The 24664-nt window shown below is 45.0% G+C and overlaps 1 protein-coding gene across 2 annotated transcripts in view; it reads left to right on the plus strand.

Annotated features, from left to right (window-relative positions):
* Positions 1 to 24664, plus strand: part of TEX36 (testis expressed 36) — an 87590-nt gene that overhangs the window by 54182 nt on the left and 8744 nt on the right. For both annotated transcript variants that reach the window (XR_014776718.1, XR_014776719.1), the window contains exon 4: positions 14277 to 14344. The gene's annotated coding sequence lies outside the window, so the exon portion shown is untranslated. The remainder of the gene's footprint in view (positions 1 to 14276; positions 14345 to 24664) is intronic.

Consider the following 24664-nt stretch of genomic DNA (forward strand, 5'->3'; position numbering starts at 1 on the left):
CATTTCTCAGAATGTAACTCTTTGATTTTCCTTATTATTTTTTTGTTTCTGTTGAGACAGGCTGGCCTCAAACTTGTTCTGTAGCCAAGGATATCCTTGAACTCCTGTTCCTCCTGCCTCTACCTCTTAAATGCTAGAATTGCTTATATGTGCTCCCCTGTCTGGTTCTCTTTCTTTAGTTTTAAGTAATTTAAATAGCTGAAGTAATGGAAGGTCTACCGGAGGGATTCACGTGTCTAGAGCCTCCAACCAATACCCATTCCAAAATGTGGGGCTATAAAATGGCATTTGTACAATACAGAATGTTAATTTACTCTGAGGACATAACCATAGATCAATGTTTTTGTCAAGTTGTTGGACACAGTGAAACGTCCAACAGAGAGAACAGAAAGAGGTGGAAACAGGGTAGGGAGCGCATTGCCCACCAGATGCTGTCCCTCCGGCAAAGGATAGTGGCTTGTCATTTGCATCAGCTGTCCCCAGCTTGTCCCTGAAGGATAGGGCCATGCATCTCCATGGTTACCCAAGGAGACAGAGTTCAACATACCTTCTTTCAAGGCCTCGATGTGGGCACCACTGTTTCTGTTTGCTGGGGCCATGAGTGGCATGAGGAAGAAGAGAGTGGAAGGGACATGGGTAGGAAAGGGCCACAGGCGACCTCTCCTTTTTGAAATAGTGTACTGGGTGTGGTTTAACTTCACATTTAGCCATTTTGTTAATGGTTTATCAACAGGACCAAAGATAACGTCGTTGCACTCCAACAATGAGAGAATTTTCAAGACAGCGTGGTGTTGGATTCTTTCCTAGGGAAGATTCAATTTAGCCCAAGTAAAGTGGGTTTTTTACTGAGACAATTCTGAGCATGCCAGGTGATGAAACAGTGCCCAGCTACTCTTTCTGGGTGGATTTGATTTTCTGTAAAGAATCTATTGGATTTGTTAAAAACCTCCAAGCAAAAATCAGCAAAATCTACTGATCAGCGAAATATGGAGCTAAAAGAGGTGCCAAGGAGTATAAACATGTAATTTTACTGATTTTCTCAGCACAAAAGTTAGGCCAGTTCAGTGACATGTGATCATCACATGTCTGTTGGTTTGGGGAGAGGTGGGTTTGTCGTGATTCCTAAGGACAGATCTTCTCAAGACCTGTGCTTTCCTAGAGAGGACTGTAAACTGGCTGCTGAGGTATGTGCACATCCAGAGCAGGCAGAGGCAAAGACAGAAAGAACACTGTCCTCAGTGTCACTGACATAGGGTGACATCACTCTCTATGTGGCCAGCCAGCCTTTGTTGCCTTGGCATCTCTAGTATTGATGCCATAGAGGACTGCATGAGTTTGTCAATGACAGAAGGGCAGGTCCCAACCTAGGCTGTGACCACAGCAAATGTGCATCATTATTGGCCTGTTGCTTCCTGTTGCTCTTCTAACCAATCACCACTGACTTAGGAAGTCTTTTTATTTCCCAGTATTTCTGGAGGTCAGAGGTTTAAAAATCAAGAGTCAGTCCTGCTACCTTCTTTTTGGAAGCTGTGTCTTTATGTCTCTTCCAGCTCCTACAGTTGCCAACATTTAATCCTCAGTTCATGGTCATTTTCCCCATCTTCAAAACCAACAGCTTAGTATGATTAAGGCTTAATCTTTGCCTCTTCTTCTTTTTCACTTCCCCTCCCTACTCACCCCTGCATATATTTTCATCTCTTCTTCTCTGCTACTAATCTTCTTTTAAAAGGATCTTTGTGAAAAACTTGGGCCCAGTTGGTTGGTCCAGGATCACACTTGCATGTCAACATCTTTAATCACAGCTGTCAAGTTCATCTTGTACACAATGTTTTCATAGATTTCTTGGTTTATTCAACCTGTATCATGTACAACCCCATCAGTGTGGTTGTTTTTTGTTTGCTTTCTTATTTTTGTTTTTGTTTTTTGAGGCAGGGTTTCTCTATGTTATCTTGGCTGTCCTGGACTCCACTTTGCAGACCAGGCTGGCCTCAAACTCCACAGCAATCCCTCTGCTGCCTTCTTTGCATTACAGGAATAAGTGTTACCCATTCATGAAGTTGTTGTTTATCAGTATTTTTAAGTAATTGCTAGATCCAAGTCATCAATATTTTAAACAGAATCTTGGTATCTAATTTTAAAAGTGAAGCAACAATAATGTGTCAGGCATTGTTCTAAGACCTTAGAGTACACCAGGAGACAAGCTGAAGTCATTGCCATGCAGAGTTTATATTCAGAGGAGTAGATAATAATAAACACACAATAAGTACTTATAGACGATGTTGCTCACTACATGAAAACATAAGTAGGAGAAGAAAATGGTGAGTGGTGACACCTGATGAGGAGAGCCAAAGCACGGGCTGAAGGAAAACAGTGGGTAACCCCAGACACTCAGGCAAATGGCCAGTGCAAAGGCCCTGAGGCAAGGTCACTCCATGCTGGGGAGCAACAAGCACACTGTACAGCAAGTACCACAGGAGAGAGTGAAAAAGCACGCAGAGACGTCAGGATCTGTCAGCAGGGCAGTGACATGATCTCACCTCCTAAGCAGGTCTCTGTGGAAGCAAGGAAGAGCAACCCACAAGAGAATACAACAGCTAGGTGACTGATTAGTCTGGTTGCAGGGCATTGGTGCAGAGGGCTGACCAGCAGTCTTCATTTTCTGGAATGTTCCTGTTTGGTTTTGATATCAGCGTTCTCATGAAAGGAGTCCTGGAACTTCCCCTCTATTTATTTATTTTGGAGGGACAAGTGTTTACTTAAGAGAAGGGTGATCTATTTGTGATTCAGAGGTCTGGTAAAACTTACCTGTCGAGGTGGCCAAGCCAGATGCCTCTCCTGAGAACCTTCTACCTGATTCCACCAATATACTGGATCTGCTCTGATGTTCAGGCTTCATTCTTGGTAATTTATATTTCTACACAACTATCCATTTTGCTTGCTTTATAGCATTGGGTTTTGATGAACAGTTTTTATATCAATTCATACTTTTGACTTATTTCTAGTGTTCTACCCCCTGTTTTAACCATAGCAGTTTGTACTGTAGCCGCCTTTTCTTTTTCTCCTTTTATCTCTCCTTCAGTAAATCTTGCCACAGGTTTATGTTTCTTTACTTTTTTAAGGTGTTAGTTTGTGCCATCTCCCTGTTCTTTCATTTTGTTTTTTGTTTTTACCTGTTTTGTAATTTTCTTCCTTCTGCTTCCTTTACTGCTGTTTGCCAGTTGTAATATTTTTTTTCTCCAGATAACCCTGGCTCTTTGTTTGTGGCAGTGTCATCAACTTGACAGAATCTAGAATTGCCTGGGAGACCACCCTTTGGGAGTGCCTGTGGGGCATTATCTTCACTGTGGTGAGGTGACCATGGCCCACCCACTGTAGGCAGCACCATTCCCTAGGCTGGAATCCTCAACTATGTAAGTAGAGAAAGGGAGCTGAGCAACAGTAGCATTTGTCCCTCTCTGCTTCTTGACATGTGGATGTGATGTGGCCAGCTGCTTCAAGCTCCAACCATCCTGATGAACTGTACCCTTGTCTATGAGCTGTAATAAGCTATTTCTTCCCTGGATTGCTTTTCTCAAAGTATTTTATCACAGCAACTGAAGAAGAAGCTAAGAACTGACACTTTCAGCCTCATTCTTTAGCCTGGGGAGACAAGAGTGATGGAAGGCTGAGTGGATCAGCCAATGGTGTCATCTATCAAGCAAACCTAAAAGAGTTCACATAGACCCTGAGAAGGACATGGGTCTGAGAGCTTCTGGACTGCTGAGATGTCCCTGAAGGAGTGTGCTTAGAAGACAGGGAAGCTCCACAATCCCGCCCCATGCCTTGCTCTATACTTCTTTTCCATAAAGGACACACCTATACAGTCAGTAACAGCCTCTGTCATGAATGGATAAAGCTAAGTCAAAGTTCCCCCCAAAGTCTTCAGTAACAGCTCCATTATACCCAAAAGAGTGGGACGTGGAAGCCCCAATTTGTAGACTCAGTAGAATGCAGTTCAGGGGTACTGAACCTCAACATGTGGGGTCAGATGGCGCCCCTAGGTAGGTGGTATGAGAGGAAATTGTATTAGAGTACAGTTAGGTGGTGTAGGCTTGAAGATTGCAGTGCGAGGGGGAATCCCTGTGTATCTGTGTCACGTGACTGCAAGAATGGGAAGCCACCGCTTCATCATCTTCTTCCTGCATTTCCACAGGGAGAAGCACCAATGCACACGCTTTAAATATCTATATTCATCTGTGCAGGGAAAGAAACATGAGGCTTGTAAATTTGTAGCTAGAGGAAAATCATTTTTTTTTCCCATTAGGGATTAGGAGGCTGGAGATAGGAATTTCCAAAAGTTCAGCATTTGTTCAGGAGCCAAAACCAAAACCAAACCAAACAATGACAACAACAACAACAACAAAAACCCAACCAGTGTTCAGGCAGGTTGGAGGATCACTGCTTTCTGAGCTCTGAGATCAACCACACCTCACAGTGTACATGTTTGTAAACAAAAAGCAGCAATAATGCATTCAACATGGAGCGCTTATTCACAGCTCTATTGTGCGGGACGGTCATTCGTTAGGTCTTAATTATAACTGTCACTTTGTGAGACTGCTGATGAGCCCTGGCCCTGCTCAGGAATGAGTCTTGGAAATCTTACTGACTTGTGAATGCAAAAATCTGTCCTCTCTGTTAAGCATTAATGATTCTCATGAAGGCGAGCGGATGCTGGTTTGAGAGAAAGATAAGTTGACACGGGCTGAGTAAACAAGATCCTCGGGAATGCGCTTGCTGCCTGACGCTCTGAATTTGAGAGGTATCTCGCTTTAATGTGGCAACTCCATGTACATGCATGTGTATCATATGTACACAAGGTCAAGGATAAGCTGAGATTTGCTCTGCTTCAGGGGCATGAATTTCCTATTGAACTGCGTGAATCAGATCATCTGGAGAACAGGGTAGACACCTCAGTGGGGCTCTGCAGTGCGTATACTCAGAGAGTGAAGGCTTTTAGCCTGCCACTGATTGGCTTAACCCAGGCAGACACTGGAGTATCTCTCAGCGACTTGGGTTTCTCAGCATGCACTCACAGAGGGTGAGGAGTTCAGGTAATTACTGACCACCCTTGATGGGAGAAATATTTAAGACAAATACATACATCTTGGGGCCCCTTCCCTTCTGGGCCTTGCTGGCTCCCTGTCATTAAAGAAAGAACTGAGTGGCAAAGATTTCGAGTGGTTTGGGGACTGGGGTGTCTGATGATAAGTCTGGTCCTGGTAGCATAAGTCTGTAAGCACAGCTACTGGGGAGGCTGAGATAGGTCAGTGGCAATTTCAAGGCCTGTGTGGCCTATGGAGTGAGTTTAAAGCCAGCCTAGGCAACATAAGGGGGCCCTGTCTCAGAACTAAAGATGAAAAACAATGTTGAGGCTGTGGCTCAGGGAGCAATCTCTTGCCTAACATGTACAAAGTCTGAGTTCAATACCCACTGAAGCAAAGAAGAGAGGGAGGGATGGAGAGAGGGAGGGAGGAAGGGAGAGAGGGAGGGAGAGGGGATAGAGGGAGGGAGGGAGGGAGGGAGAGAGGGAGAGAGGGAGAGAGGGAGGGAGGAAGGGACAGAGGGAGGGAGAGGGGACAGAGGGAGGGAGGGAGGGAGGGAGAGAGGGAAGAGGCTGCCAACAACTATATGCAGTATTTCAAACGGCAGCCCTCTCTCCTTTTCTAATCAGGTGTAGGGTGCTGCAATGGTCATTTGAGTGCGTAGCTGCCACCCAGCATCTACTGATGGACCTAGTCAGTTATCTTCAGGCTAACTTAGGTAGAGCAACTTTTTTTGAGTGGCTCTGTAACTCATAATTTGTGCGTGTGCATGTGTGAAAACCTTTGAGAGTAAACCGACAGTGGATGACTACCAGCTAACTGTGGAGATGTGATTGCAGATGGCAGCTTTTTCGCTGATTTTACTTTTATTTTGGAACTGTTTCCATTTCAGAAAAGACTTAATTCTATCAGTATCTCATAGAAACCGTACCGAAGCCAAGAGGGTTAAGAAGAGCTGTTTTATTTGTTGACAGTTTTGTGGGTCAGCTACCTCAGGCTGGTTCAGCTGGACAGCTGCTGGCCTCACCTGTGTTGGCCACGGGGCCTGCTGGAGCGGCTTCAGGTCTGGTCTGATGCTCTGTTGGGGCTGGCAGAATGTGCTGAGCATCAGCTGATGCCTCTCATGGTGTCTTTTGTGTCCGGAGTCCAAGGTGGGCTTTCCTATGTGGTACAGCATTCCAAGAGGAGTGGAATAGTAGCTATGTGGCCCCTTGAGGCCTGGACACTCAGCTCACAGGATATCGACTACTCACAGTGAGTCAGGGACTTGGGCAGATCCCAGGGTCCATTGGGACCTCTGGCCTGGAGCACAGGTACACTCAGAGAAGAGGCCAGCATGTGGCGCTTTGAAGGATGATGGGCTCCTCAAAGAACCTTCTAAAGCATCTCTTCTGTGAGCCTATGTTGGAGCAATGACAATGACTCACATGCTTGCATTGGTTTTTTCTTTTCTTTGTTTGGGTTTTTTTGTTTTTGTTGTTGTTTTTTTTTTCCCAGGGGGAAGGGGCCAGGCACCAGATTCTATTATATTTGGACTTGAAAGAAAAAAAAATGACAGCTAATTCCCAAAATTAACATCTCTGGGGGGTTTAACTGTGTCTCCTAAAGGTTTGTTGAAATTCAAATAGCTAATGAGGCAGTAACCAGGATGAGATCTTTATGTGCCCGAGCTTCCGCAAGAACAAACAGGACAGGATGTCACACTGCTCAGGGCAAGCAGGGAGTCTCCCCAGATCTGGACCTCTGGGACAGGGTGCTACACCGGAAGCAACCAGGAGAGGCAAGTGTGAGCATCTGCCAACAACACAGCTTCTGCATGAGAAGCCGAGATGCACAGCCCCTCTCATCTGACACCGAGTGCTCCTGCATGGCAGAAGTGGGGCACCACCCCCTGCAACTCAGGTCTTAACTGCTGGGTCATCTCTAGGAAGAACTGGATCTGTCGCCTCAGTGTATTTAACCGCCTTTCTTTTTCTGGAGAAATCAAGTATCTTGGAGACTCATTTTCTTTTTCAAATTACACTTGTTTATATATTTTTATCCGGAGGGTGGGAGAAGTCAAGGACATCCCTGGAGAGTTTGCTCTCTCTTCCCACTATGAAGCTCCAAGGGATAGCTCAGGTTGTCACTCATAGCTGAAAGTGTCACCCTTTACACACGTGCTTCCACACTGGTTTTGCTTACGTTGTCTATTGCTGGAAATTAAGATTCTGGGAGCTGTGATCCTTGCCAGCCCCTCAGGCTAAGGTCCTAGGAAGAAAAGACAAAGTCTCCACGCAACAGGGGAGAGCATGTGTTTCCGACACACAGAGAACTTCAAGATTGATTCTTCTGTTCATGCTGAGTGCAAACTTGCAGGTCCAAATTGGAGGTGAAAGGCACCAACTTTCTTGAGCTGAGTGAATTTGACTATTTCATTGAGGCACTTAAAAGGTCAGTTTAGGCCTGAGAAGATGGGTCTGTAGATAAAGCAATAGCCACCCAAGTGTGAAGATCCCTAGGACCCACAAAAAGCAGGAGAATGTGAGGGGGCACCTGTGATCTCAACACAAGTGACACAGCCAGGGCAAGCTGGCTAGCTGGACCAGCAGCAATCTGCAAGCTCTAGTTCGTCAGGAGACCTCAATTCAATAGATAAAGTGGAGGAAGACACCTGACTCGACTTTGGACCTCTGCATGCATGTGCACACACATGTAAGTGCAGTGCACATACACATATCAAAACCAGATTCAGTTTAGTGAGTGAGCTGGCAGTGCAGTGAGAATGTAAAAACACAGCAGTGTTATGGAAATATATATTTGTTTTAATCCCAGGTGTAGGGATATGGGGCTGCTTTAGATTGTCCACAGCAGCTGACTATGGTTTGCCTCGTGCTGTAGCAGGGGTGTGATTTTGCCAGCTGCAGATAGTTTAGGCTTGGAAAGCTGGGGCCTCTTGAGAGGGTATAAATGCTAGAGCTTCTGGAGGGCCTGGGACAGCTTCTGCTGTTACTGTTTGCTGGTTGCTGGCTGTTGGCTGGAGGCATCCTGATGACAAAGATCAAATCTGCCCCAAGGAACTCAATGCTTCTAATCAGCGGACAGCAGTCTAACAATAACGACAACCCCATTCCCTCTCTCTCCTTCTTTCTCTCCTACCTAGTGTTGAGGCCTTGGAAGGGATAGAGGTGGTGTAGGCTGGCAGGAAAAAGAACCCAATAAATCAGCCAAAAGCCCAGCCACCCAACAGCACACACCTGTTTGTTCTTTCCGACAATCAACAAATAAACCCTAGGAAATAGTGAGATAACGATTCTGAAAGTTTCTTACAATGTCATTTTTCAATGCTTATTTCACTTTGGGTTGCTAGGAGATAAATTATTTTTTTTTTAAAGGGCAATTTGCATAAAGACCAGGACAGCATTTTAATAATGTCAATATATATAGGCAAATGGACTGAAAGTGCCAAAGTGACAATTTCTCAGTGGATAATTAAGCTTCCACATTTAAATGCTATAAAAAGAGATGGGCTTGTATTCCACGGAGCTTGGGTCCACTTCAGGAGCTAATTATTTCTCAAGAACAACGCTGGGTCATGTGAACCATCTTCTTGCCAATCTAATGACATTGAGCCACTGGGAGGCGGTGCCCATCCCACCACACGATCGGGAATGGCGTTTTAATCGCAGGATCCCAGGATACTCATTCTTCTAATGGCTAGTGCAAATGTGATGATTCATCCAGCAGCCAGGAGCTTGGGCCACTCTCCTTGCTGCTTCATGTGGGTTTCTCTACCACCTGCATGCCATCCCCCCAACCCCCAATGCTTGGAGTCTCCCCCTAAGAACCGAAGCTCTCTGTTGGGGTTGTGCCTGGTTTGGTAGAAGAACCAGAAGGAGGCTTGGGAAAGGGAAGAAGGGAAGACAAGAAGAAGACGCAGACTTGGGGCGTGGGAGGCAGTCCTGGACTTGATGCAGCAGAACACGAGCAGCTGCCTGGACACAAATGCCCTTGGGACACTACCTCATTTGTCTATCCCTGCTGGACTGTTCTTCACGCTTTCTGGTCAGTGGCCTTTCTCCGGGAAATGTAATCCAAACCTGCCTGGGGCTCTTGATAGAGGGTTCTGATAGGCCCTGGATGAACCAATTGTTCATACCCGGTGAGGGAGTTGATTACCAGGGGTGGACATAGTGTTCTTTTCAGCCCTCACCCAGCCCCTGACAAGGCAGACCCCAGTGATGCTGACCCTTGCTGTGTAAGTGGTGGAATCTTGCTTGTATCACCCTCAGGAACTCTCTAAGCTCTGAAATTACATTTCCCCCTTCCCTTCCAGCAGCCTTAAAGCTCTGGAGGTGCATCCATGACCTCCTCCTCCTTCTCCTCTTCTCACTCACCAGGCTGGGGACCATTAGCAAGATACTTAGAACCCATCAGCCTCACAGAGTTTGGTGAGCTTAATGGTTTTCCAGGAAACCGATCATCTCCTTTTATCAAACATGAATACAAATTGGAGAAACAGTTCTGACAAGAGAATCTCCTTCAAAAAGAGCCAACAAGGAAGCTGTAAGTCTTTTCACACCTTGGGGAAACTGACATTTAGTTAGATTCATGCCTTTTGTCAGAGGGGTTCTTCACTGGATTAAAGGTCCATCAGGGTAGCTGAGGCTGAGCTTGGGGAGCGGCTGGTTCACATCTCAGCCACGGTAGAAACAGAGAATGTAGGTGGTAACCAGAGGTGGGAGTCACCTTTAAGTTCCACTCCAGCTGCCCTTGTCTGCCAGCCAGGCCTCATGTCCAGAAAGCTCCACAGCTGCCAAAACATTGGCACCCCCAGATGAGGATCATGTGAGCCTACAGGAGTCATTAACTTTTCACCCAAAACCATAACACAGAGGCAGGAGGATTGTGAGTTTAAGACCAGACCAGATATACACAGCAACATCCTACCTCAAAACAAACAACTTTAAACATCAAGGTAAGTACATGTAGTGATGAATGGCCATAATTTTGAAAAACATAGCCTCACAGAGAACACTGCTCTGCATCTCAGCATCCCTGTGAAGAAGGTCGTGGACATCTTGCCTCTCATTCTTTTCTCTCTGTAAATTCCCTAAACCAAAAGGAGCCAGCATTTCTTCTGGTGATCTGTTCAGTGTGCAACACTCTCTGCCAAGGAGCTAAGTAGAGAGGAAAGTGGAGTGTGTGAGAAACAGAGTCCGAAGAAATAGCACGAGAAAAGTCCTTCTGCTATAGCTTTGAGTAGAAAGAGCAGAGTGAAAAACTGTCCACACAGCACGCTAGGACCACATTTAAATACTAAATGTGTGTGTGTGTGTGTGTGTGTGTGTGTGTGTGTGTGTGTGTGTGCGCGCGTGCGTGCGCGCGCCTAGGAAAAACAACTAGAGGTTGTGCTGTTATTATTAATGATATTGATGTTTGGAGATGAACATCATTTGCCCCAACACAAGTTTTACCCCATCATTCCCAATATTTTTTTCATGATTTAAAATATGTAACATTTCCAGAAGATATCTAGTGTCTTGAGGACATTATTAAAATTAAAATTTTGTTATAAAGAATTGTCGTAGTTAGGGTTTTATTGCTGTGAAAAGACCATGACCACAGCAACTCTTTTTGTTTGTTGTTTGTTTGTTTTTGGTTCGTTTGGTTTGGTTTGGTTTGGTTTTGAGACAGGGTTTCTCTGTGTAGCCTTGCCTGTCCTGGACTAGCTTTGTTGACCAGGCTGGCCTTGAACTCACAGAGATTTGCATGCCTCTGCCTCCCCAAGTGTTGAAATTACAGCTACCATGCCTGGCTCCATTGCAACACTTATTAAGGAAAACATTTCACTGGATCTGCCTTACAATACAGGGTTTAGTCCATGATTGTCACAGTGGGAATCATGGGGACACACAGGCAGACATGGTGCTGGAGAGGGAACTGAGAGTTCTACATCTGGATCAGCAGGCATCAGGAGGGGACAATGAGCAAGTAGGCCTGGCTTGAGCCTCTGAGACATCAAAGCCCACCGCCAGTGATGTGCTTCCTCCAGCAAGGCCACATGTCATAACAATGTCACTCCCTCTGGGGTCATTTTCATTCAAACCACCACAAAAGTTTGCAAATAAAAAAAAAATTACCACACATTGAAATTAACCAGACTCAAAGTCTCAATGAGAAAGTTCTCTGTGAGAACTTTCAGAAGTTGAACTAGTCAACCTTCCTGTGCACAGACAGAATACTTGAGGGAAATAATGGAAGTGGGAGAAAGGTTTCTTTGGGATCATTGTTCCAGAAGTCTTCTTGCATATTTACCCGGTTGCTTCGGGGACCATGATGAGGCAGGTATAGAAGATGGAGCTCCTCATCTCACAACAGTCAGAATGGGGAGGGGGGCAAGAGAGCAAGCCAGGAGAACCAGGGGTCTAGAACAAAAATTTCCTTCAAAAGAACCTTCAGGAACCCACCTCCTTTAATTATGCCTCAGCTTCCAGCAGTCCAACAAACTTAGAACCATCTATAGATTCATTCACTGATGAGGCCAAGGCCCTGTGGTCTGAGCACATCACCAAAAACCCAACTCTGACCGCTGTGACCAGGCCTTCAACACGCTGGCCTTCGAGATACAGTCCATCTCTGACTAAAACAAGAGCCTCCTTCCCTGCTTGGGCCTGGACTCCTGCTGCTGGCTGCTTCTTGCTGTTCTTTTACTTTTTACATGTGACCAAAAAGAGCCCACAATGGTGTCACAATATCCGGCCCCAGTACAGAGGTGAACACAGGACACAGTACAATCACAACAAACCTTTCCTTTGGATTTGAGGAAGGAAGGGCCCATTTTTGGCTCACAGCTTGAGGGATACAGTCCATCACCATCGGGCAGACGTGCTGGCAGGACTGTAAGGCAGCTGGTTGCATTGTGTCCGTGGTTAGGAAGCAGAGAAAGGAACGTTGGTGCTCAGCCTTCTGTGTTCTTTCTATTCAGTGCAAGGCCCAAGCCCAAGTACAATGCCACTCACACCTGGGATGGGTCTTCTCACTCCAGCTACATTGCTCTGGAAATGTCATAATGGATGGCTCTTTGGCAAGTCTAAATATTGTCAAGTGACAGTCAAGATTAGCCATCACACACACACACACACACACACACACACATACACACACACACACACACACACACACACACACACACACACACACAAATATACACACATGTGGTTGACCCAATGCATAGGCACATGATAAAATATAATTAATAAGTTAGGCATAGGATAATTGTTCAGCACACTATAATGAAGGTGGCATTAATGTGAGTTCTCTCTCTTTCTTATTAAATATCTCTTCAAAATATTTATTTTTATCTTTAATGTGTAAGAGTATTTTGCCTGTATATAAGTATCTATGCAGCCATGGAGTCCAAAAGAAAGCATCAGATCCCCCTGGAAATGGAGTTACAGATGGTTGTTAGCCATCAGATGTGGTTTTGGGGAACCAAACTTGGGTCCTCTGCAAGGACTCATAAGCACTGAACCATCTCTCTGACCCCCTGTTAAATACTGCCCTTTGACCATTTCACTTAAAGGAAGCATCTCATGACCTCTCTCTTCGGCAGGTCTGAAGTGCCACTCTCACTGCTCTTGGGCATTGAATAGGACAAGGGTCACTACATCACAGGCACAGTGTTGCTGTGACAGTCAGTCTAACAGCCAAGAGCAGCACCGAGTGACTCACAGGCAGGTGGCCTATGCAGAAGGAATTCTCTAGATAATGGCTGAATCACATCCCAGGCAGGAGTGGGCCAGACGGCACAAGAATTCATCACATTACTCAGAATCCTGAGCAATTTAAAACTCATGAACTCCAGAAAGTCCCACCTAATATATATAGATATATATATTTTACTATTGGGAACTGAAACTTCAGCAGGAGAATAAAGAGGAGTTCTGCTTTCATAGTCTCCCTTTCACACTCAGTTCAAGCTGTTGGGGGCGGGGTGATGTTTTTATTTCATGTGTCTTCAGGGGGCAGGTGTTTGGAGTCAGTCTCTTGGGAAAGGAGATTGGGCTACCTAGTAGTCTGTTCTTTCTGTTTATCTCTCAGGGAAGTGGGCTGTGTTTGCCGTGCTGTCTCATTCCATGAGTAAATACATAAATCCCAGGGGTCAGATGGGACCACTTCATCCTGCAGAGCTATCTTCTGTATAGATTTGACCATCTAAATGGGTGTCGCTTGGTCAGAAATTCCCAAGGGCAACAGCAGCAGACAAACAGGAATTTCACTCAGTGAGATGCAAGTGGAAAAGACAACAGGAAGATACTGCAATTGTTTACAGAATAAAATGCGATGACCACATGTGTGTTTCCTCATCGCACAAAGATAGTGTGTCTCCTAACTTGGTGCTGTTTTGGCTCTACCTTGAGCAGGGCAGAGGAGTTGAAGAAGCATAAATAACCTTGAGGGACTTAAGAACTAAGACATTGGCTCAGGATGGGGGCAGACCAAAGATCTAGGGAATTCAGCTGTACCGAGTCATGTATGAATACCTATGGAGGAATCTGAGACACAGGAATATTTCTTGGTTTATGGCTTGAGAGATGGATTCAGGCTGAATCTGGGATGAGAGGTGGGCTCTGATCCCACAGAAATTAATGAATTAAGGCATGAAAGTGAGAGCATCAATCTGCACATCCATTTGTGGTTTGAATGAGAATAGCCCCGTGCAAGCATGTTTGCATGCTTGGTGCCCACTTGTTGGAACTGTCTGAGAGGGATTTGGAAGTGTGGCCTTGCTAGAAGAGATGTGTCGGGGGGGGGGGGGGGCAAGCTTTGAGGTTTGTGCCATTCTCTGTGTGCTTTCTGCCTCCTGCTGGCAGTTTGAGATGTGAGTGCTCAGCTGTTGCTGCCACCATGTCCTCACTCTGTCATCATGGACTCTAACCCTCTGGGATGGTAAGGCCAATTAAATGCTTTCTTTTATAAGTTCCCTTGGCCTTTGTTTCATATCACAGCAATAGAAAATTAATACGTCATCCACTGAGCTGAGCATCCATCCATCTATATATGTGTGCATTCATCCACCCACCAACCATCCAGGTAGCCATCCATGCTTTCATGCATCCATCCACAAAGATATTATACCAAGCATGTGGCACAAGCTGGTCCCATTCCTGGCACACATCAATGTAGTACCAAACATGCTGTTTCTACCTCCAGGAACTTCAGTGGAATTGAGGGACAAAGACCAAGTGCTGCAAGTAGCAGGGAAAGGGATCCATCCAATGGTGAGTTGGGGGTCCTATGAGAGCACCAAGAGGAGATAAGGTCTGACTTTCATTGTGAGGGAGAAATGGGAGGGATGAAGGAAGGAAGTGGGGTGCAGAGATGAAACCAGTGCATTCAAAACCCTGGGTGCAGGACACAGGGAGGGCAACTTCTAGACACTGGGGAAAAGTAGAAGTCATGAGAAGCTGCAGAGGACCTCAAATTTAAGGGCCTGCAACCTGGGTGACAGTACAGTCTTTGCCATGGAGAAATGGGGTCATGTGGAAGGTTCTTGAGCAGAGATGAGCCATGGTTAGGTCTGGGTTTAGGAACAATCCTGTTTGACATACGTGACCCAGAATGGGAGAGCAGAAGGCCCCTTTGCTCAGCATAGACTCCGCCCTCCTTCCGTCCGTCCACTACTGTCCTCAGCCCACCCACTGCTGCGGCAGGGGAATCCTCCCTACAGAGGAAGTGGTACCCAGTGCTCATCCCAGCTAGACACTGGGACGGACACACAGCACTTCCAGCACCCAGGCTCTGTTGGGAAGGCCTCAACTAATTGTCCTCTACTCTTCTTCATTTCTACCTCCTGGCAGCTGAGCCGAAACCAACACAAGTAAGAAGAAAAAATACTTGGTGTCGCAGGTGCAATATCATCTGATAATTACGATACAAGATATAAGATTTAAACCCTCCCCAATCGGCGTCACTGACTAAGGGCCATCCACACAGCCTTTAAAGCCACAGTGGGTTTAATGACTCAGTATCAGTGGCTCCTTCATGGGGGGAAAAATTAGAAGACCAACTATGCCAGTAGGACACATAGAACTTTCTGTTAGCCCTTGGAACTCCCCTGAAGGCAAAGAATAAATTTCAATTGTTAAAGGATCTCAGAGGCACATGTGCTACTATGAAAACAATGGGTTCTTTCCAACCAGGGATCCACACTCCTAATTTGATTCCTCAAGGATATTACATTATTACACTTGGCTTAAAAGACTGCTTTTTCTCTATTCTTTTACATCCCGATGATAAGGAACATTTTACATTTCCTACTCCTGCTTTAAATAATCAAGTGCCGATGATATGATAGCAATTGAAAGTTTTACCACAAGAGGTGGAAAATAGCCCCACACTGGACAACAGTTATGTGTCCATCCACCACAGCCAACAGAATAACAGTCTGTAGGAGGCAGTTTGGTTCAACATGACTAAGTACCTGGGCTTAGTTCAACTTTGGGAGTCTGACCCTCAGAAGTTTACTTTAGGCATATTTAAGCATGGGAAAGCTTTCCTGGTAATTATTAACTCAATCCTGTGTGCACCACACAGAACACATGATTATCCTTGGGGAACAAAGTAAACAAATAAAGATTGGGTGTGAGTACATCAAAACTCTTTGTAAAGTGCATGTGACACCTTCTATAGAGATGAGTTCCATAAATTGACTGAGAGAAACGATCAATAAGTGCCTGGGAGAATCCAGTGTGGGCTCTCACCACGCAGATAGTGCAAAGGTCACCAGGCTATTAACCATATCTGCTCCCAGCCTTCTGGGTGGATAACAAGTTGTACATTCCTTCCTCTGAAGGAGCAACACTGTGGGTTTAACATTCCCAGCTCCCCTGGTGCTTTCCTGTGAGTACACGGACCTCCATGCCCCCTACGGTATCCAATGGTTCAGTAGCTGCCATTGGATCCAAGAAGGGCTATTCTAAAGGTTTTGAGAGTCCTGGACAAGATGCAGATGGAGGGCTTTGTACAGCATATCCAACTGATCAATATTTACCAAACTAAGAAGTTATTACATAAAATGTCCATTCCTTGTGCCTTTATAGAAACAATTTTTAAATGTTTAAATGACATGCTAGGATGTCAAGCATGAGTCAAGTGTGGTGGCATATACCTTCGGATCCAGCACTTGGGAGGTGGAAGCAGGAGGGTCAGTTCCAGGCCAGCTTGGCTCGTCAAGATCTTGTCTCAAAAATTAACTATTAAAAACTTATATTAAATGAATGTGTTGCCTGCTTTTGGTCCAGGGTCTGGGAAGGCGGAGAGGCAGGTGCTTCCTTATGAGTTACAGGAAGGAGGAGTTAATAGTGAGACTTTATATAAAAAGAAAGGGAGGAAAGAAGGAAGGAAGGAAGAAAAGAGAGAATCAAAGAAAGAAAGAAAGAAAGAAAAAAGAAAGAAAGAAAGAAAGAAAGAAAGAGAAAAAAATAATATTTTAAAAATACATTTTAGTTTTTTACAGTATAGTGGGCTGGAAATATTTCAAAGGTGACCAAATTTAATTGTTATTGAACTTTTCACTGGTGGCTCTTTGATAAATGAAGAACAGACATGTTTAATTCATAAGTGATGAACTTATGCTATAAAACCTGCATTTCTTGTGTTTACTTAAAGCAATTTCAAGCCTGGACATTATAAAGGAAACTGAAAAATGAGTCAATTGTTCAAAATTTCCACACTTCTACTCAACTGACTCTCTGGTCCATTGGACAGAAAATATTTCCTACAGAGACTGACTTGGGAGTTGGTTTTTTCCACATTAGTCTTCTTCATACTTACTAATTCATTTTGTTTTCTTGTCCAATGTATCATCCTTATTTTATCGCTACACATTCTATACAAGTTTCCCTTTAGATTTGTCTTCTTAACATTTCAAAACATTATTTTTGGATGTTTAAAAAAACAGAGTACAGTAGCCAGAGAGATGGCCCAGTGATTAAAAGCATTCTCTGCTCCTCCAGAGCATACAAGCTGGGTTCTCAACACTCATGTTAGGTAATTCAAAACCCTCTGAAACACTGGCTCCAGGGGATGAAATGCCCTCTTCTGGTTTCTTTGGCACGTGTGTGTGTGTGTGTGTGTGTGTGTGTGTGTGTGTGTGTATGACACTTTAAAATAACAAGTCTTTTTTTTAAGTCAACTACCCACACTTAAATAATTTTTTCTTTCCATTTGGAAGCTTTTGATAATATTTTACTGTGTGACTAGGAATAGAAATCGAACAACTGTGAATAGGGTCATTCCAATTCAAGAATAGTTACACATTTTACCCATTCATCTTTTCCTGGGGTCTTCAGCTGATTTCTATAACTCCTGTTGAATCTTAATCATTCTAATCATTTGACTTTAGATGCCAACTCATTGTATGTCGAGAGAGGGTCTAAGGTCAAGTCTGCCATATGTTTCACTAAGATGTTCCCTCTTTGGTTCTTTAATCCAGAAGATACCCTTATGTGTGCATTCCTCACCTTGAGTCAACCTGGGACAAATGTTAACACATCAGAGTCTGAGCTATGCCTGGGATACACCGAATGAGAAAGCCTGCTTCTATAGCTCTTTTCTCCATCAGCAAACTGACAGTACAAAGTGAAAGAGTAACTTTCCTGCACAGTCTCTGGGGAAACGCTGCCTTTGCTAATTTGAGTCAGACTGTGTGTGACAGAAGATGTAGCTGTCTAGGGGTTGTGCCCAGAGCCATTTGGGGGATCAGCCAAGTTGAGCAAAGTCCCTGGGATCTCACCTTTCCCATTGGAATTGCCGAATTTATCAAGGCTCGCTTCTCATCTTCTAAGGCACAGGCCTGGTCCCCGCTTGCTGCTGAATGGCACACTTGTTAGGAACACTCATCTTTTTCAAGCCCTTTGCTTTGATCTCTAATTGAATCTTCTAATCACGAGCTCTGCGGGGGCTTCAGCTGACCTCTTCATGTTGCAGATTTCATGAGAACAATGTTCTTCATTTTGATTGTTTTGACCGGTAATTAAAACCTCTGTAAATGGAGAGTCTGTACTGGCTTACTTGCAAGTTTCATGTGGGCCTTGCCTTCTGTAAGACTGTCGCTTCTAGCTTTAAAATTTTCACACAAAACACTTATTTAAAGGGCTCTTCTTCTCTTCAATTTCCATCCATTTTTTTTACTGTGCTTCACTTAAAACAAACTTCGACCACAATCTACACACGTACACACACACACACACACACACACACACACACACACACACTGAATACTGTTATGGAATGGCTTAAGGATTTAAAATAGAGCCAGGAGTGGTGGCACACACCTTTAATCCCAGCACTCAGGGAGGCAGAAGCAGGTGGATCTCTGTGAGTTCAAGGCTAGCCTGGTCTACAAAGTGAGTCCAGGACAGCCAAGGCTACACAGAGAAACCCTGTCTTGAAAAACAAGCAAATAAAAGACTTAAAGTGGGGTGTAGTTGTATTTAAAGTAGATAAGTTTACATTAAAAATTAAAAGCAAATATGGCATAAAAACTGTGTCCCTGAGTCCACATTACTTAAGTGTTTTAAAGGTGGCTTTTTGTTTGTTTTGCTGTGGTGAGTATTGAACCCAGGACCTCATGCTTGCTAGGAACTGTTCTGTCGCTAAGCTACATGTCCTGCCCCCAAATTAAGTTTAAAACACTAAGAATAGTGTTAGAATTAAAATCAAATTAAAATTACATAGTAACAACACTTCTTTTTTGTTTTGTTTTGTTTTGTTTTTGAGATAGGGTCTCTCTGTGTTAGCTTTGACTGTCATGGACTCGCCTTGTAGACCAGGCTAGCTTCGAATTCACAGCAATCTGCCTGCCTCTGCCTCCTGAGTGCTGGGATTAAAAGCGTGAGCTACCACACCCGGCAGTACAATGCTTTTTAAAATGATGAAATTTCCATTTAATTTTTAAGTTTTAACATTGTATTAAATAGTTGGGGGAGGGGAGATCTTCCAGTTCTGCCATTTGATGTCCACACAATCCATGCTGTGGATGGAGTGAGAACTGTCCTCTTGAGGCCCGTGTGTTTGCACTCTTGGTCCCTAAGGGTTAGAACTTATACTAGGCAGAACCTTGCTAGAGGAGGGGTGGGTCACTGGGGGTGTGCCTTGAAGTTTTAAATTACACCTATTTGTTTACTGCTCATCGTGTGTGAAGGCCAACGGCAACGTGTGTGAGTCAGTTCTCTCTTTCCACCATACAGATCCCAGGACAGAACTTGAGCTGTCACGTTTGGTGACAAGTGCTTTCTTTGCCCACTGAGTGGTCTCCCCAGGCCTGACTGGAGACTTTCTAGCTCGGCCCCACCTCCTGCCCACTTTCTGCTCCCTTCTGTGAACGGAAGGTGGTTGACAGCCTCTCCATGGCGGACTGTATCCCCAACAATCTATAAGCCAAAGGAAATCCTTTTAGTGGCTCCTTGTGAGATATTTTGTCACAGCAATGAGAAACACAACAGATATGGTGGCAGACACAGGCTTCGTTCGCCTTATATCTAGAGCCGCGTCTGCATTCATCTAAGGGTAATGCGAACTGTCTAACTGTCGCGGAATGTTCACATGCAAGATGCAGCCATGACAGATAACACAGCAATTCTTTAGTTTCTCTGAGCCACAATCTAGACAACAAAGACACAGAACAAAGTGGCATTTTAGAGCTACAATGAAGGAGTGCCTGATGATGCAAGGCTGTGTCTTGTCCAGAAGGACAATTTTCATGTAATTACTTAGCCATTTACCTTACCTAAGCACCGCTGAGCATGACCTGCCTGTTTTCTATGTGTCCAGGGACAGCCCACTAATCTTCCTGGCTCACTTACTTTTTGCTTGTAGGGACAAAGCAAGAGATAACTGAGATGAGCTCCTTTTAGGCCTGAGCTGTTTTTCCCTTGAGGGGATATTTAGGGTTGTAGGTGGCATGATGCCATACCACCTGTCAGGTCCCCAGTGACAGAGGCACTTCGACCTTTCTGAAACGTTCTTCCTGTGTATTTAAAGCCCTGCAGCACACTGGGAAATTCAGGACCCAGGACAGAGCTCCTCTTGCCTGGGGGCCACTGTAAATACCAGCCCCGAAACACTTCTAAATCTGTTGGTTAGAGACTTGGGAAAGAGGTTTTTAACCTACCGAACCACTATTCAGACAAAACTTTTGGAGCAAAGTGCAGGGGCTAGCGAGTGAGCACTCTGAAACACTCCCAGGAGAAAAGAGGGTTGGACACTTGCCTAGGGCAACCCTGGAGCTGGTCTTCACGGACAAAAGATCCCCAGAGAAGAGGGAGAAAGTCCTGCTTCTCAGATTTTTGGAGAGGCTTCAAGAGGGACTGTGAACCATGGTTTTGAGGCTCCAGAGACACAGTAAATCTGCTCTAGGCAACACTAGGGGCCTCACACCCTATCTATTGCTTGGGCATCAGCAAGTTGTGGCCAAATGCATAGCACCTGGAAGGAAACCCTTCCCAGTGTGTTCTGGGACTCAGTGTTTGAGGCTTGCAAACTGATCAGAGGAAAGGCAGGTTAGCAAGAGAAACACAGATCCAGCGGCATATGGAAGCACAAGTATTACCAAAGAGGTTAGAATTGGGGCTTATACGCTGCCTTAACATGAGGAGGGGAATTAGCTGGTGAGGCACAGCAAGCAACTTCAGAGAAACCAATGGCACGTGCAAAAAAAACTAATGCTTTTCCCCATTAAAAAAAAAGATTTATTTTTATTTTATGCCTATGAGTGTTTCGCCTACATGTATGTTTGTGTATCACGTGCATGCCTGGAGCCTCCAGAGCCCAGAAGAGAGTGTAGGATCTCCTGTAAGTAGAGAATAAATGGTTGTGGGCTGCCATATGGGAGCTGGGAATAGAACGGCCAGTGCTCGTAACTGCAGAGCCATCTCTCCAGCCCCTAATACTTAGGGGTTCATCCTATGGATGAGAGGGCTAATAGTTTTGTGATGATGTCTGCTGAGGTGTGGTGCTGACTGGACCTCTGAGAGAGGAGACTGGATTCTAGTCCTTTACGGGGAGGGTTTCATAACCGCTGAATTGCTTTGTGGTCTAACCAGGATACGGGATTTTAGGGACTCAGATGTCTTCAGCCGAAATAATTACAGTGCCTTGGTGGCTCATTCCAGACCACTTCAATTCAGAGATTGTCTAAGCATGGGGGAGGGTAGAAGGAGAAATCTCCTAGGAGACTGGCTGGGTCCCACCAGGGGGTGCAGAGAGCAGTGCTCCCCAGAGCTTAAGCAGCTGCTTTGGCCATAGCAGGGGGTGGAGATGGGGAGGATCCTCAAGAAGGTTCTAGATCTGTGGCACAACAGAGGCTTCCAGAACCGTGACATTAGAGACTCTAGAGGGTGGAGCCAGACATCAATGGTTTGTCAATCTCTGAGGTGATGAAACAGAGCCGCATCAAGTGTCAGGGCCTCAGAGCGAGGATTTCAGAATTTACCCCTCCAGGAAGCACCAGTTTTTACCCCATCACCACCCCTCTGGTTCTTCAGAGTCACAGAGGGTTTCCAGCAGAGCACAGCGAGGGGCTTCCGGGAAGCCCAGTACTGAGAGAGACAAGTGCCCTGGAACCAGCAGGGACAGAGAAGAGGGCTGTTGGTTTGCCCTCTATCCGCTGTGGTCTTTGATTTCCTAAAGTCAGAAAGTGGGAGCAAGAATCTGCTACTGTTTACTACAATCGGATAAACATCCCTGAACCCCCAGCTCCCACTGCTCGCCAGAGAAGTCAGTGCTCAGCAAAAGGCAAGAATGAAAACACAAACTGTTTTCCTTTGTTTTCAGAAAAGTGTCAGTTGCTTTTCCTAATTACAAAAATTATACAGGCTTATTGAAAAATAAATCAGACATGATGGACAGATAAAAGCCAGAAAGGGCTGGTCTCTGAGTATCTAGTTGTTTTGTTTGGATTTCCATTTAGGAAAAAAAAATTTAACTCATAAGCAAGGCTGCGGAGCTGGCAAACAATTGGAACTCAAAGCAGCGTTCTCATCCTGCTTCCTTCGCACCAGCCTGTTAGCTTTTTGACTTCCAAACTTTCAGGGGTATTCTCATCTCACCTGGTGCTATCGCTACTTAATGGCAGTGATTAACTCTCCCGGCTTGGAAGGCAGCTAGCTATTAAATAAGCCATGCTACCCTTCTCCTTAACAATGCATTCAAAAGCTCCAGTGTTCTCCCAGCTTAAGCCATGTCAGGGCATTGAGGCAGGTGGCGGGCACAAATGAAGTCATCTCCAGGCCCACACCGAGAAACTCAAGCAGTCTCTCTCCCTTAAGTTTCAAGAGTTGTGTTGCACCAGAGGCTTTCCAGTAATTCAAGTCACTTTCTCCCTGGCTAAGTCCCCTGCAAGTTTTTCTCTTGAGGAAATGTTCACTCGTAAATCTGTTTAATGGGATTAGGAAATGAAACAGGGTGGTTTTCAAATACCAAGTTGGCACAATTGTGGGACATCTGGGGAAGATATTAAAATTCTGCGGATTCTTGAGGCTGCCAGGGGAGGGATGGAAGAAATACACAGAAGGACAGAAGAAGGTAGCAGGCCCCAGCCATCGCGGCTAGAAGTGATACAGTCTAGGGCTCTGGATTGGGTTGGCTTCCTTTGCCAGTTACTGAATTGAAAGGCAGGAAAAATCTGGAGTGTAATAGGCGTTGTTTCCAGAAAACAAAGCAGGTGCTGGATCTGACTCAGTTGGTGTCTTCCTGACTAAGCACAGGCACTGAGTTCAGATTCCCAGTCCTTCCCCTCCCCCCAACCCCACAAAAACAGGTGACTGTATCAACATACACCTACAATCCCAGGGCTGAGAAGGTGGAGGCAACAGGTTCCTGGGACTGGCTGGCCAGCTCATCAAGAGATGAGGTCGACTGGCTGAATGGCTCAATGAGCGATCATGCCTCTGAAAATGGTTGAGGAAACCATACAACGTTGACCTCTGGTTCCACACAGACTCACACACCCAAACAGAACAAAGCCTATCTGCCTTTACCATGTATCCTGAGTTCAGGTGTCAATCACATGCTGTTTATGAAGGGCTCTGCTATGGTGTCAGGGTGATTTTTCAAGTTCAGTTGCATTTCCTGAGCCACCCATTACCCTCTAAAACACAGTTCTTTGACTTTTGATTAACAATGTTGTTTTGCTGGAGGAGCTGGTCCACCAACTCTGGATTGTCACCACCTAGCATTTGTGAGTGAGTTCCATGTTTCAGATGCCCTTTATTTACTCATCAGAATGTTCTACATTGTTCTAGAATACAAAATGGCCCCAATGAGCCCTTTCTTTCTTTCTTTCTTTCTTTCTTTCTTTCTTTCCCTTTCTTTTTTTTTCTCTGTTACTACCTTGCATTTGAAATGTGGATGAATTAGTTGGAGCCATGACACAGCTATGCTGATTTTGAAAATTTGGGATCAGGATCCAAAATATATCCCTGATAGGAAATGGGAAAGGCCCAGGTATTTTTAGGACTACTCCAATTAAGTCTAATTGCCTGGGTAATTCAGGTGGAAAGCAGGGTCTCTTCCCACCTAAATGATCCCAGTGATTCAGGCTGTGAACTGTGGTACACTCCACAGACTCTGATTGTAAATGACTCATATACCAGTCATCAAGTAAGAGCTAAATGCTCCTGAAAATTACTCCCATCAGGGCCTTGATTTCTTATTATTTGTGGTGATCAGAACTGCATGACGAAGCTCTCCCACTATATTGTTAAGTGAAAAATGCAAGATACAGAACAATGCTGTCATTGTGATCGACACAGCAGGAGAAAAGGCATCCATGTTGACTCAGAAGTTGTCTTTGTTGTCTTTGAGGGAACAGAGGTGACAACAAGGAACTGGAGAGAAGGCTCTGTGTGTAAGAGCACTTGTGTTCTTGCAGAAGATCAGAGTCTGGTTCTCAGCACTAATGTCAGGCAGTTCAAAAATCTATAACTCTATCTCAGGGTGATCTGGCACCCCCTTCTGGGCTCTAAGAGTAGCATGTGCATGCACACACATGTGTACACACACACACACACACACAAACACACACACACACAAATAAAATAAGTCTTAAAAAAGAGGACAACAAAAGGTTACTAACCTTGGCTTTCTGCTGAGAAGGGTGGGCCTCTCTTAGATGGAATAGGAAGAGAGAGGAGGTTTTCTACTAATGTGTGGACCACAGAAATGAACCAATTAACACAAACCAAATGCTTACTTAACTGGCAATCTGTAATGCCACCTGACTCGTGATTAACTTTTGAAAGAGGGACTCATCTGGAGACCCCACTAGCTTCTTAAAAGCAATGCCAGAAGAGCACCTGACCATCCATCTGGGGCAGACAGGAGCACCCCAGTCACCAGGAAGATAGCTGGCTGGTCTGTAAAAACACAGTGCTCATTTGCTCCCCCCAGCTGTGATGGAATGCATGACAGGTCCAGAGTGCTGGCCTCTGACCTTGTCTGCCTATCATCATCCAGGCAGCATAGGAGGCTGTCTTTAGAAGACTGTACAGTGCTGTAGGCAAGTGGGCACCCTAAATGATCCCTGCTTTTTAAAAAAA

Source organism: Acomys minous (genome assembly GCF_964271855.1).
Source record: "Acomys minous genome assembly, chromosome: 2".
In the NCBI taxonomy this organism is placed as follows: domain Eukaryota; kingdom Metazoa; phylum Chordata; class Mammalia; order Rodentia; family Muridae; genus Acomys; species Acomys minous.